This window comes from Mustela erminea, chromosome 7 (genome assembly GCF_009829155.1).
Source record: "Mustela erminea isolate mMusErm1 chromosome 7, mMusErm1.Pri, whole genome shotgun sequence".
Classification (NCBI taxonomy): Eukaryota; Metazoa; Chordata; class Mammalia; order Carnivora; family Mustelidae; genus Mustela; species Mustela erminea.
The window spans coordinates 127,480,450-127,493,557 of record NC_045620.1 but is presented as its reverse complement, the minus strand read 5'-3'; the positions used below and the strand labels follow the sequence as shown (position 1 = coordinate 127,493,557).

Here is a 13,108-nt window from a genome sequence, read left to right as displayed (position 1 = left end):
GAAATAGTAACCACATAAAGAACAAAACAGAAATTTCTATGTTTAACAACTACAATATCTAAAATAAAAATTTCACTAGCCAGACACAACAGCAGTGTGATAGTTACTATTATGTGTTAACGTGGTTGGATTACAGTGCCCAGATATTTGGTCAAAACATTATTCTAGATGTTTCTGTGAGGGTGTCTTTAGGATGAAAGTAACATCCTTGTGTAAAGGATGACCTTGTGTAAAGCTGATTACCCTCCATAATGTGAACAGGACTTATCCAATTAGCTGAAGGTCTTAATAAAACAAATATGGAAATCCCCCCAACAAGGATGGCTTGCTTGACAGTCTTGCTTGCTGATCTTCAATCCTGAACTGTGACATTGGCTCTTACCTGGGTGTCTAGGCCTGCCAGCCCATTCAGCCACTTAGGAGATCTCGTACCTGCCAGCCTAAAAGGCTGAGACCAATTCCCTAAAATAAATAAATAAATAAATAAATAAATAGATTATCTATCTATTTACCCATCTACATATACACACAAACCACACACACACAGACACACACACACACACACACTCTCTCTCTCTCTATTGGTTCTGTTTCTGTGGAGAACCCTATCTAATAAAAGTCGAATGGAGATGAAAAAGGAAAGAGTCAATGAAACTGAAGATGGATTAATAGAATTATCCAATTTAAAGAACTAAAATAAAAGTTAGGGAAGGACAGTTTCTAGGACATGGAGTAATGTTAAAAGGCCTAATATATGAGTAATTGGAGTCTCAGAAGATGAAGAAAGAGAATATGAAGCAGAAGAAAATATTTGAGGAAAGAACTCATTTTTTACAAATTTGGTAAAGGACATAAATTTGTATAATAACGAAATACAGAAAAATTCAAGCACAGTAAATATTAAGAAAACCATACCTAAGTAAATCATAATAAAATTGCTGAAAACTAATGAGGTAATTTCAAAAGAATATAAAGACAAAAAGTCACATTTGATATAGGGGAAGTTAGTGACTAGATTCAAATATATTGGGACCAGAAGACAAAGGAACAGCATTTTATGGTTCTAGAGGTGGGTGGGAAACTGCCAACTAATAATTCTACACTCAGTGAAGATATCCTTTAAGAATGAAAGGTAAATAAAGGCAGTTTCAGGAAAACAAAATAAAATAAAATAAACCCAAGAGAATATAGAGGAAGTATGTTAGATAGAAGGGAAATGAAAGTAGGTAGAAACTCAGATATTCAAGATGAAATGACTACCATTGGAAATGGTGAATATCTTGGCTTTCATAAAAATACAGTTTTTCTTTTAGTTATTTAAGAAATGCAGAACAGGCTAAAATAAAATTATAACACCGTAGGAGAATTACAGACCAATATCCTTGATGAACACAGATGCAAAAATTCTCACCAAAATACTAGCCAATAGGATCCAGCAGTACATTAAAAGGATTATTCACTACAACCAAGTGAGATTTTTTTCCTGGGCTGCAAGGTTGGCTCAACATCCGCAAATCAAGTAATGTGATAAAATACATTAACAAATCAATAACCAAATACATTAACAAATCAATTAACAATATCAATAACCATATGATACTCTCAATAGATGATGAAAAAGCATTTGACAAAGTACAGCATCCTTTCCTGATCAAAACTCTTCAAAGTGTAGGGATAGAGGGTACATATCTCTCTTTTTTTTAATTTTTATTTATTTATTTGACAGAGAGAGAGATCACAAGTAGGCAGAGAGGCAGGCAGAGAGAGAGGAGGAAGCAGGCTCCCTGCTGAGCAGAGAGCCCAATGTGGGGCTCGATCCCAGGACCCTGAGATCATGACCTGAGCTGAAGGCAGAGGCTTTAACCCACTAAGCCACCCAGGTGCCGTTAGAGGGTACATATCTCAATATCATAAAAGTCACCTATGAAAAACACACAGCAAATATCAGTCTCAATGGTGGAAAACTGGGAGCTTTTCCCCTAAGATCAGGAACATGGCAGGGATGTCCAATATCACCACTGCTATTCAACATAGTACCAGAAGTCCTAGCCTCATCAATAAGACAACAAAAAGAAATTAAAGGCATCCAAATTGGCAAAGAAGTCATCAAACTCTCACTCTTTGCAGATGATATGATACTTTATGTGGAAAACCCAAAAGACTCCACTCCAAAACTGCCAGAATTCATACAGGAATTCAGTAAAGCATCAGGATATAAAAATCAATGCACAGAAATCAATTGCATTTCTATACACCAACAGCAAGACAGAAGAAAGAGAAATTAAGGAATCGATCCCATTTACAATTGCACCGAAAACCACAGGATACCTAGGAATAAACCTAACCAAAGAGGCAAGAATCTGTACTCATACATAAAGTACTCACGAAAGAAATTGAGGAATACACAAAGAAATGGAAAAACGTTCCATGCTCATGGATTGGAAGAACAAATATTGTGAAAATGTCTATGCTACCTAAAGCAATCTACACGTTTAACACAATCCCTATCAAAATACCAACATTTTTTTTTCAAAGAAATGGAACAAATAATCCTAAAATTTATATGGAACCAGAAAAGACCCCAAATAGCCAGAGGAATGTTGAAAAAGAAAACCAAATTTGGTGGCATCACAATTCTAGACTTCAGCTCTATTACAAAGCTTTAAGCATCAAGACAGTATGGTTCTGGCACAAAAACAGACACATAGATCAATGGAACAGAATAGAGAGCCCAGAAATAGACCCTCAACTCTATGGTCAACTAATATTCAACAAAGCAGGAAAGAATGCCCAATGGAAAAAAGCCTCTTCAACAACTGGTGTTGGGAAAATTGGACAACCACATGCAGAATAATGAAACTGGACCATTTCCTTACACCACACATAAAAATGCACTCAAAATGGATGAAAGACCTCAGTGTGAGAAAGGAATCCATCCAAATCCTTAAGGACAACACAGGCAGCAACCACTTTGACCTCAGCCACAGCAACTTCTTCCCAGAAACACCACCAAAGGCAAGGGAAGCAAAAGCAAAAATGAACTATTGGGACTTCATCAGGGCCAAAAGCTTTTGCACAGCAAAGGAAACAGTCAACAAAACCAAAAGACAACTGACAGAATGGGATAAGATATTTGCAAATGACATATCAGATAAAGGGCTAGTATCCAAAAATCTACAAAGAACTTATCAAACTCAACACCCAAAGAATAAATAATCCAATCAAGAAATGGGCAGAAGACATGAACAGACATTTCTGCAAAGACATCCAGATGGCCAACAGGCACATGAAAAAGTGCTCCCCATTACTCGGCATCAGAGAAATACAAATCAAAACCACAATGAGATACCACCTCACACCAGTCAGAATGGCTAAAATTAACAAGTCAGGAAACGATGGATGTTGGTGAGGATACAGAGAAAGAGAAACCCCTCTTACATGTTGGTGGGAATGCAAGCTGGTGCAGCCACTCTGGAAAACAGTATGGAGATTCCTCAAAAAGTTAAAAATAGAGCTATGCTACAACCCAGCAATTGCACTACTGGGTATTTACCCTAAAGATACAAATGTAGTGATCCGAAAGGGCACGTGCACCCAAATGTTTATAGCAGCAATGTCCACAATAGTCAAACTATGGAAAAAACCTAGATGTCCATCAACAGATGAGTTGATAAAGAAGATGTGGTATATATATATATACAATGGAATACTATGCAGCCATCAAAAGAAACGAAATCTTGACATTTGCAACAACATGGATGGAACTAGAGGGTATCATGCTGAGCAAAATAAGTTAATAAGAGAAAGATAATTATCATATGATCTCTCTGATATGAGGAATTTGAGAGGCAGAGTGGGAGGTTGTCAGGGGTAGGGAAGGAAAAAATGAATCAAGATGGGATTGGGAGGGAAACAAACCATAGGAGACTTTTAACCTCACTAAATAAACTGAGGATTGCTGGGGGATAGGGGTGGTAGGGATAGGGTGACTGGGTGATGGACACTGGGGAGGATATGTGCTATGGTGAGTGCTGTAAAATGTGTAAGCCTGGTGATTCACAGACCTGTACTCCTGGGGCAAATAATATATGCAAATTTAAAAAATTATAACATTGTAATGTGGCATTTATAATATATGCAGATGTAATACATATAAAATATATCAAAAATAGTCTAATTAGACTGTGAAAAGCTAATGGTGTATATCTTAAATCCCAGAGCCCTTAATAAGCCACTAATAAATAGGCAAAAAATAAGGCTAAAAAGGCAATGTATAGACTAAGATTAAATTTTTAAAAACCCATAATCAAATCATTCAAAAAAAAAAAGGCAAGACGAAGTAAAAGAATTAAAAAAGAAAAAAAAACATTGAAATAAGGAGAAGGTTAATAATACAATGGTAGATTTACACCAATTGTGTTAAATGTTGATGAATAAAACACTCTAAGCAGAAGGCAGAAAACTGTTAGGATGGGTTAAAAAAAATGATGAAAATTTTACACATGAAAGCAAAATGTAAGACTCACATCAAATATACAGTGAGATAGCTTGAGGGATACCTGAGTGGGTCAGTTAGTTAAGCATCTGACTCTTAATTCCAGCTCAGGTCAAGATCACTGAGTGGTGAGATCAAGCCCATGTCAGGCTGCACACTGGCTGTGGAATCCATTCGCCACTCTCTCCCTCTTCCTCTGCCCTACTCCAACTTCTCTCTCTCTCTTTCTCAAAAAATAATAAGAAGATAAATAAATAATAAAAAAATATAAAGAGAGTTTGAAAGTGGAGGAATGGGAAAATATATACTTAGAATACAGTATGCATAAGAAGACAAAGATGTCTGTACTATTATCAAATAAAATGGATTTCGAAAGAGAATATTACGAAAAAGAGTATTACGTAAATACTTTTTTCGTATTTTGAAATTACTTTTTCGAATTTCATATTTCAAAATTACAAAATTACTTTTATTTCGTATTACGAAAAAGAATATTACGAAAAGAGAAAAAGAATAACACTAGATAGAGTCAATTCTTCAGGTATTCACGATCACTACAAACCTCTATGTGGCTAATAAAACAACTTCAAAACACGTAAAGCAAAAAACTGGCATAATTAAAAAGAGAAATAGGAGAAAATCCAAGGAATCTATAGGAAAGGACTCCACAACTCATCAGTGAGTTTGGCAAGTTCATAGGATATGATAACCAGGATATGATTCAGGATTTGGATACAGGATATGATTCAAAATCAGTTGTACTTCTACGTATGAGCAATGAACACATGGAAACTTAAATTTAAAATATCATTTATAATCACTACAGCTATTGAATACTTAGATATAAATCTAACAAAATACACGCAACATTTGTATGCTGAAACCACACATTATTATTTAAAACAAACCAAAGAAGGGGCACCTGGATGGCTCAGTCCGTGAAGTCCCATTGCTCAGGTCATGACCTGAGGACCCTGGGATTGAACTCTACATCAGGCTCCCTGCTCATTGGAGAGCCTGCTTCTCCCCGCCCCTTTGCCCCTTTCTCTCACTCTCTCACTCACTCTCACTCTATCTCAAATAAATAAATATTAAAAAAAAGAAACCAAATATCTAAATAAATGGAGAGATATATTTGAAAAAGAGAAATAGACAATTTCATAATCACAGTTTAATAGCTAAATAAATAATATATAACTATTAAATATTGTAGAAATATTTATTTACATAGCTTATATATTACATTTATGTATATAATTTATATTATATTCTAATTATAATATATAAAATAATATATTATATAAATATATAAATACCATACATTATACATATTATTAAAATAATAACTAGATAAAAGTAATCATATCATTGGTGTGATTATTATTTGTAGATTATTACCACTGACAACAGGAGAATACATGTTCATTTCAAATGTATCTAAGATGTTCACCAAGATAGATCATATACTGGGTCCCAAAACAAGACCCTACATAATTCAAAAGGTTTGAAATCCTACCGAGTATGTTCTCTGACCATAATAAAATTAAATTAGAAATCATTATGAATAAAACATCTTTAAAGACTCCCAACTACTTGGAAAGTAAACAGCACATATTTAAATAATGTTAGTCAAAAAAGATAGGACAATGAAGTAACAAAATATTTTAAACTCAATGATAATAAAAATGCAACATTTTAAAACTGGCACTCAGCTAAATCAATGTTTAGAGGAAAACATACAGCTTTAATGTTTACAGATAGATTTAAAGAAAGATATAAAAATCAATGACTTAAGGTTCTACTGTAAGAAGTTAGAAACAGGGGAACCTGGGTGACTCAGTGGGTTAAACCTCTGCCCTCAACTCAAGTCATGATCTCAGGGTCCTGGGATTGAGCCCCATGTCGGGTTCTCACTCAGTCTGTCAAATAAATAAGTAAAATATTAAAAAAAAAAAAAGAACTTAGAAACAAAAGCAAAGTAAGTCCAGGTGAAAGGAAGATACAAATATATGGATAAAAGCAACAAATCAATTAACTTTAAAATAGAAGAAAAAATGCCAAACTATGAAACCCCAAGTTTAATTACTTGAAGGAAAAAAATTCAATAAAATTGAGAAATACTTTGATCATATTGAGAAAAGAATAAAGAGTACAAATTAACAATATTGTGAGTGAAATATGTTATATCTGTGGACCCTACAGATATGAAATGGATAATAAAATAATATGATGACCAACTTTATACCATCAAATTAAACATTTTTGGTGAAATGGATGCATTTTAAAAATATATATCTTACCAAAATGGCACAAAATAAAATAATCTGAATAACACTTTATAAAGAAATTGGGTTTTTTAAATCAAAAATCTTTACATAAAAAATTTCAAATAATTTTAGTGGTGAATTCTATCAAACATTTAAGGAGGAAATAACACACATTTTTACAAACTTTTAAAGAAGAAATACATAGAGACAAATACTTTCCAAATCATTTTACACTGCCAGCATGATTCTAAGCCCAAAACCTACAAAGACATTACAAATAAAATCACAAGTCAGTATCTCTCAAGAACATTAATGGAAAATGCTTGACTAAATACTAAGTACATTAACTGTAGCAACTGTGTCCAGTAATATAATGCAACCTGCACGGTTTCCAACCCTGACCCCTCTCCAAGAACCGGCTGGGGGCATCAACAACCTGAGATACCCCAACTCTTACTGCACCGACACTCATGTTAGAATGTGAACTTCCTAAGGGAAAAAGCAATTAGCCTAGTCCCTTTCGGGGGTCTTCAAAAACCTCTTTCTTCTTCATCCCTGTTCTCCCTCCCACAGGATCTGTTTTATCCTGAGGCTGGCTCTCCTTGCTAGCATAGATGCCTACCAACAGCAATCCTTCCTCCTTTTTGCTAAAGGAAGAGAACGTCTCTTCCTGGGGTCTTTTGTGTGTTTTTGGTGATGGAGGTAGTGGTGGTTTTTGTTTTTTTGTTTTTTGTTTTGGGGGGGTTTTTTGATCAAGGAAAATTTTACCAAAAGCCCTTGGAAAATGTCCTCTTACATCTCATTACTTCAAAGTATGTTTCCTGCCCACTTAGGAACAAATCTTGCTAACGGGGAACACCAGACGGTGATTAGCTTAGGCCTGAGTCCTCACATCCTTCTTTGTCAAAAGGCTGGCAATGATTAGGATTGACTGAATGTATTCAAGGGCCCAGGCCCAGAGCCAGGAAGCTCCAGGACAGGGAAGGACCAGAAGGGACAGCTGGAGACCAGTGGTACTGATAGCACAGGAAGTGCCACCAAGCATTTGTGGTCTGGCCAGCCTTGTGGTGTATCTGTCGCACTTTATATTTTGGTCCCCCTTGGTCTCCTGCAAGGATTACTTAGTCAACAGGACTAATCAAACTGCACTATTCTGCCCTTCAGGGGAGGATACTGTGGCAGGAACACGGCAGGAACATAGCACTGGGAGGGTGAGTAAATGATGTCCACTGGTTCAGAATCCGGTGGAATGCCAAATCATGATCATCTCAGGGCATCAAGATGCCTCAGAATCTGTCTGTTTCCCTGAGGGGTTGCGAAAGGTCGTTGGGGCTTCGAGCGCCCTTGCTGCTCTTGGCTGAGATTGGGAGGACCGAGATGTTTCGACAGTTAGGAAGGGAGATTCTGCGGCAGTGACTGACTCGCCCAAGTGACTTCTAAGAAAATGTACTCAGCTTTCTACTCTACAGGCTACAGAGCACTTTAAAAACTCTTGCCTCTGTGGCCCGATTAGATTGGGAAATACATTTTTGTTCCACATATTTATTTAAAGGTTTCATTTTCACTTAATAAATCTGTAATCATGGCATACAGGGAAGGTTTCCCCAAGTGGTAATTTATGCTTATTGTAGAATTACTTTTGAAAGTGCATGGGCTGCCTGTCACTGAGGGAAATTGTGGCCACTCAGTTTTTAGACTTATTGGCTGTTACAGATTTGGGAGTTGATATATATTTGAAATGTTTATGCCTTCTCTTTCTTGTTAATTATCGATCTAAACCTTTATGGATTCCAAGACATTTGTGAACAAGGCTTTCATTAATCCCCAAGGCTGCTGAGGGGTCTGGGCAGTGGAATTCCCAATTTACAGATATGCAAAAAACTTGGGAGACGCAGAGGCTAATTCCCAGGGTCACACAGTGGGTCAGCGATGGCCCAGCTTGCAGAGTTTATAACGGGAGCATGAGACACCTGACTTGCTCACCAAAGATGACCCCTTAGCTGTGCATAGAACACATAGTGGAGGTTGACACAAATGTGTTGTGGACACAGCCCCTCCTCATGGGCCTCCCTCTACACCAGGGATACCTACCCTGTGTCCTATTTCAGCCCCTGTGTATAATCTACCTCTGGAGGGTAGAGCCCCTTATTCTCAGACAGGTATAGAAGACTTCTGGACCACAAAACCCGTTCTCTCATCTTACCTCGCTCCTCTTCCTTCTCCTCCTATCTCCAACCTACCTGCTGCTCCAAGCCAATGGAGGATCTCAAAATAGAAATACCGGCCAGAATCTCTCATCACTTAGTCACCAGAGCAGGAGAGCACGGGGAGTCCAAGCGGAGGTGGTTTGTTGATTGTCCTCCTTGGTAGGAACCGGTGCAGGCCTCAGCACTGGCCATGAGCCCTGCCACACCAGGACCCTTATCCCTCAGGCCCGTGGAAGGGAGGAGGAACGGCGGAAGACACTGTGTTTTCCCATTTCCTGTTCTTAAGGGACTTTTAAGGAGCCTCCAGCTCCTTAAAATAACTTCCTAGAGGGTGACTTGCTAAAAAGAAAAACTAGAAAGAAAAATTAGAACTGCTTTTCTCTCTCTGTAGAAGACCACTGTACCTGTCCAGCCTTCCAGAGATACTCTAGTCACTCTGCGTTCTGGCTTTGAGGCCTCCCTGGCACTCTTCTTATCTCCTTGCTTCCTTGGAGGTCATGACCTTGAAAGAACCTACTACAGTTGGACGGGAATCATGGGAAAGCAGGCATCCGGTCCTGGAGGCCTTCGGTGCAGTGAATGCTACCTGATGGGCAGGAGGGAGCCTTTCCAAAGTGCGTCCTCGCCCTTCAGGAGACCGGAGAGGACCCAGCCTCCTTCCTCATGGGCGGACACTGGAGAGTTCTACAGCGCTCCCCGCCCTGCGTGAGAACTAGCTCGCTCTCGGAGTTCGCCTGGCCAGCCTCTCCCTGCTACACACAGGAAAGCAGGCCCAGGAAGGCGCTGATATTTCCGCTTGCCTGCGCCCCTCCTGGGGAAGAAATGAGGGCCCTGAGGCCCACGGAGGAGAAGTCAAGTCTTCCATCCTTCAGTCACCTGCTCCTGATGACCAAGTCAAGACCGAGGGGGTCCTCGCGAGGTGCTGCTTCCAGGAGGCCTGTGGCTTTGTGTGTGTGAGCGCGCACACATGGTTTCGGGAGGCCTTCCCCCGGCCCCCACTTCCAGGCCCGCCTCTGCCACCCCATCTTTACTCATTGCTAACAGATGCCACCGCCAGGCTGGAGAGCAGGAGCGCACGGGCTCCCGCGCTGCTGAGAAGAGGGAGGACTGATGAGCTGCCACGGCGCAGAGCATATGAGGGCCTTGGCTTTGAATTTCAAGGCCCCCTCCCCCCACCCCAGGCCAGGCCTTCCGACAATCTCTGTTCAGTGTCCTCTCACATGTGGGAGCGGCCGGATGAAAGGCCTGCGAGCTGCTGCGGAGCTGGGGTCCGCCCCCCACAGCCTCGCCCAGGCCCAGGAGCTGGCGCTGGCGCGTGAACTCCTCCTAAGGGGCTGAAGAGAGCGCGGCTCCTGCCAGCAGCCGGCGAGGAGCAGTTCCTGTCACGCTCGCTCGTGGCCACCTTCCCTGATGCGGCAAATGTGCCCTGTCTGGGGCCTAGGGCACCCCGAGCGAGAGACGGAGCCGGGAAGGTTAAGGGCAGGCGCTGATGGGACTCACGTGCGATCCTAGCGACTCCTTCTGGAACTTCTCTGCGTCTGACTGAACGTGGTAACGTGCTCACGTCGTGCAGCGTCACGACTGCCCTGTGGTACTGCGCATGCCTCAAACCCTGCCGGGTAGTAACCACTCCCCTAATCTCCACCTAGTGCCTGACCATCCTCACAGCCTGGGTTAAGGGATACCTCTCCTTTGAAGCCTACCTTGAGCCCCAGTCTAGGGGGTCCCTGCTGCCTCTGCGCCCCACAGCCAGACTAGCATGCATGGGTCTCCCTGCCTGAGGGACTTGTGTGTGCTTCACCATCCCCCTCGGGGACCCTTCCCTCTCTCACCCCAGGCCAGGATGCACAGCACAGGAGCTGCTCAACAAAGGTGAGCTGGGTCAGTGACACGCTAGAAAACGTAATAGGCTTGGTGTCAGAGACCCGAACTGGAATACGGGCTCTGCTGTGCCCACCAACCCTCTCGCCCTCACTCTGCCGCACAGCCACAGAGGACTTGGGATCCTCACCTGGAAGATGGAAACGCTGGTCTCATCCCTGCCATATATACCATCATTCTTGTGGAGTCACATGGGAACTGGACGTTAAAGGGCTATCCCGATTTTTCAACGCAGTACGCAAATAAACTGACCCTAAAATTGCAGTGCTTTTGCTACACCCATTATTACTCCTTTGTTTATGACGATTAATAATGGAAACTGGAAGGAGGGCCCTTCTGAATAACCCCTTTCAATTACTCACTAATCTCCTCCGGGAGGAAATAGCTTCATTTACTCTCTCCTTGCACCCAGTTTCAGCAGCGAGTCGAGTGGGGAGAGATCGCTCAGCTGTGAAATGGAGATTGAGCCAACCTCTGCCCACCCATTCACCCCCAGGTTCTCACTCATGGGTCTGATCAAGGTGTTCTCATGACCTCAAGTGTCCCTGATGTCTTGAAGTGGACAGAGACCAGCTTCCTGGGGTCTAACGTCATATGTATGAAACGTTTAAAAACTGAATGTGCCATGAGAAAACATTAAAAAGAAACTTAAATGCATATTGTCTAAGTGAAAGAAGCCAGTCTGAAGGGGCTCCATACTGTATGATTCCGATCAGATGACCTTCTGGAAAAGACCTATAGAGACAGTAAGCAGTTGCCAGGGATTGTGGGGGAGGGATGACTAGGCAGAGCACAGAGGATTTTCAGGGCAATGGAAACATTCTGTATGATACTAACATGGTGGGTGCACGTCATTATACATTTGTCCGAATTCATGGATCATATAACACAAAGAGTGAACCGTAATGTGGACTCTGCGCTTTGGGTGGTTATGACGCGTCCATGTAGGGTCAACGGGTATGACAAATGGACCATTGTACTGTGGGATGATGACCACAGCAGGGGGCATGGGGAGGAGGGGGTGCCTGTGTAGAGACTATGCCCAGGTGGCTGTGGGAAATCTCTGTACCCTTCTCTCAATTTTGCTGTATCCTTAAAACTGCTCTAAAAATATGAAGTCTTTTTAAAAAGTGAACATGTGCTCATAAAAGAAACTAATATTTGCTTCTTCAGGAATCCTGGAAGCTGAGCTAGTGGTTTGACTTTTTATGAAATTTGCGGCCCCTTTCAGGGCTTCCTAGGGGAGAACAAGATGGGACAGGAAATGAGCAGGGATGTTAAGGACTGGAGAAAAACACGGTAAGAAGAAACGGCCAGGGGAAAATCCAACACAGGGCATGCCCGGGTCCCAGCTCAGCCCCAGGCTGAGATGGAGGCATAAGGCTTCTCAGTCAGGGTTCTTAAAAATGTTTCTGGAATGACGAGGAAGATTTCCTGCTCTGTGGTCAAAGGCATTAGTGAAGAAGCCAACACTGGTATTGCAGAGCATTATTTTCTACACCAGAAACCAGACATGGAGGGCCGTGGACTTTCTAGAACTTTGATTATCACTTGCTACCCAGTTCATCACAAACGCTTTTGTCCTCATCACCATGCTGTTCGGTCCCTCCATGGGTTAAAGTGGCAGCACAGGGACATTAGGGAGGTGGACAGTCTTGGGGTTCTTTCCCTTCTGAGTCTTCCTGTGAGCATTGTCTGTATATTTATGGGTGTGCTCCCTGGTCCCTACACTGGCCAGGCTTTCTTCAAGGTCACCCTGGGGACCCAGCTGTGTGGGGTGTCCTACAGGGGAGGCCTACAGCAAAAAACCTGAGGAGAACCTGGGGTATAGACGCAAGAGCTCAGAAAGTGCTGCTCTGGGGTCAAGGGGAGGAAGGGGGTCCTATTTATTCCTAGGAAATGAAACCCCCAGAATTCCCAGCCTGCTGTGCTGCCTTTCAAGCATAGTCTGATGGCAGAATTTAGACTTTTGGGTCACTAGTTATAGCCCATTGATGTTTCAAGGACACAAGTGTAAGTCATACTTTTAAGGTCTTGAGAATGGAGAAACATTTGTCCTTCAGTGTGCAGTTGCCTGAGCTGTCCTTCCTGGAACTGTCCCTGGTTACCCCTTCCACCACCCCCACAGCAGGGTATAGGTCCCTCCCTACTCTGGGCTCCCGCTTCACCCCATGGTGACCTCTGCCTCTGCATTTATTACATCATATTGAAATGATGTGTTTGCTTTTCTGGTTTCCTCAACGAATTATAAGCTTTTA

The 13,108-nt window shown here is 41.7% G+C and overlaps 1 long non-coding RNA gene and 1 pseudogene across 2 annotated transcripts in view; one reads left to right on the top strand and one right to left on the bottom strand.

Annotated features, from left to right (window-relative positions):
* The window catches only part of LOC116596150, a 35,905-nt gene extending 35,443 nt beyond the window's left edge, over positions 1–462 (bottom strand). For both annotated transcript variants that reach the window (XR_004288026.1, XR_004288027.1), the window contains exon 1: positions 383–462. This is a non-coding gene — a long non-coding RNA (uncharacterized LOC116596150). The remainder of the gene's footprint in view (positions 1–382) is intronic.
* A 9,052-nt stretch (positions 463–9,514) lies between these two features.
* Positions 9,515–11,507, top strand: LOC116596148 (annotated as a pseudogene).
* Positions 11,508–13,108: the final 1,601 nt, after the last annotated feature.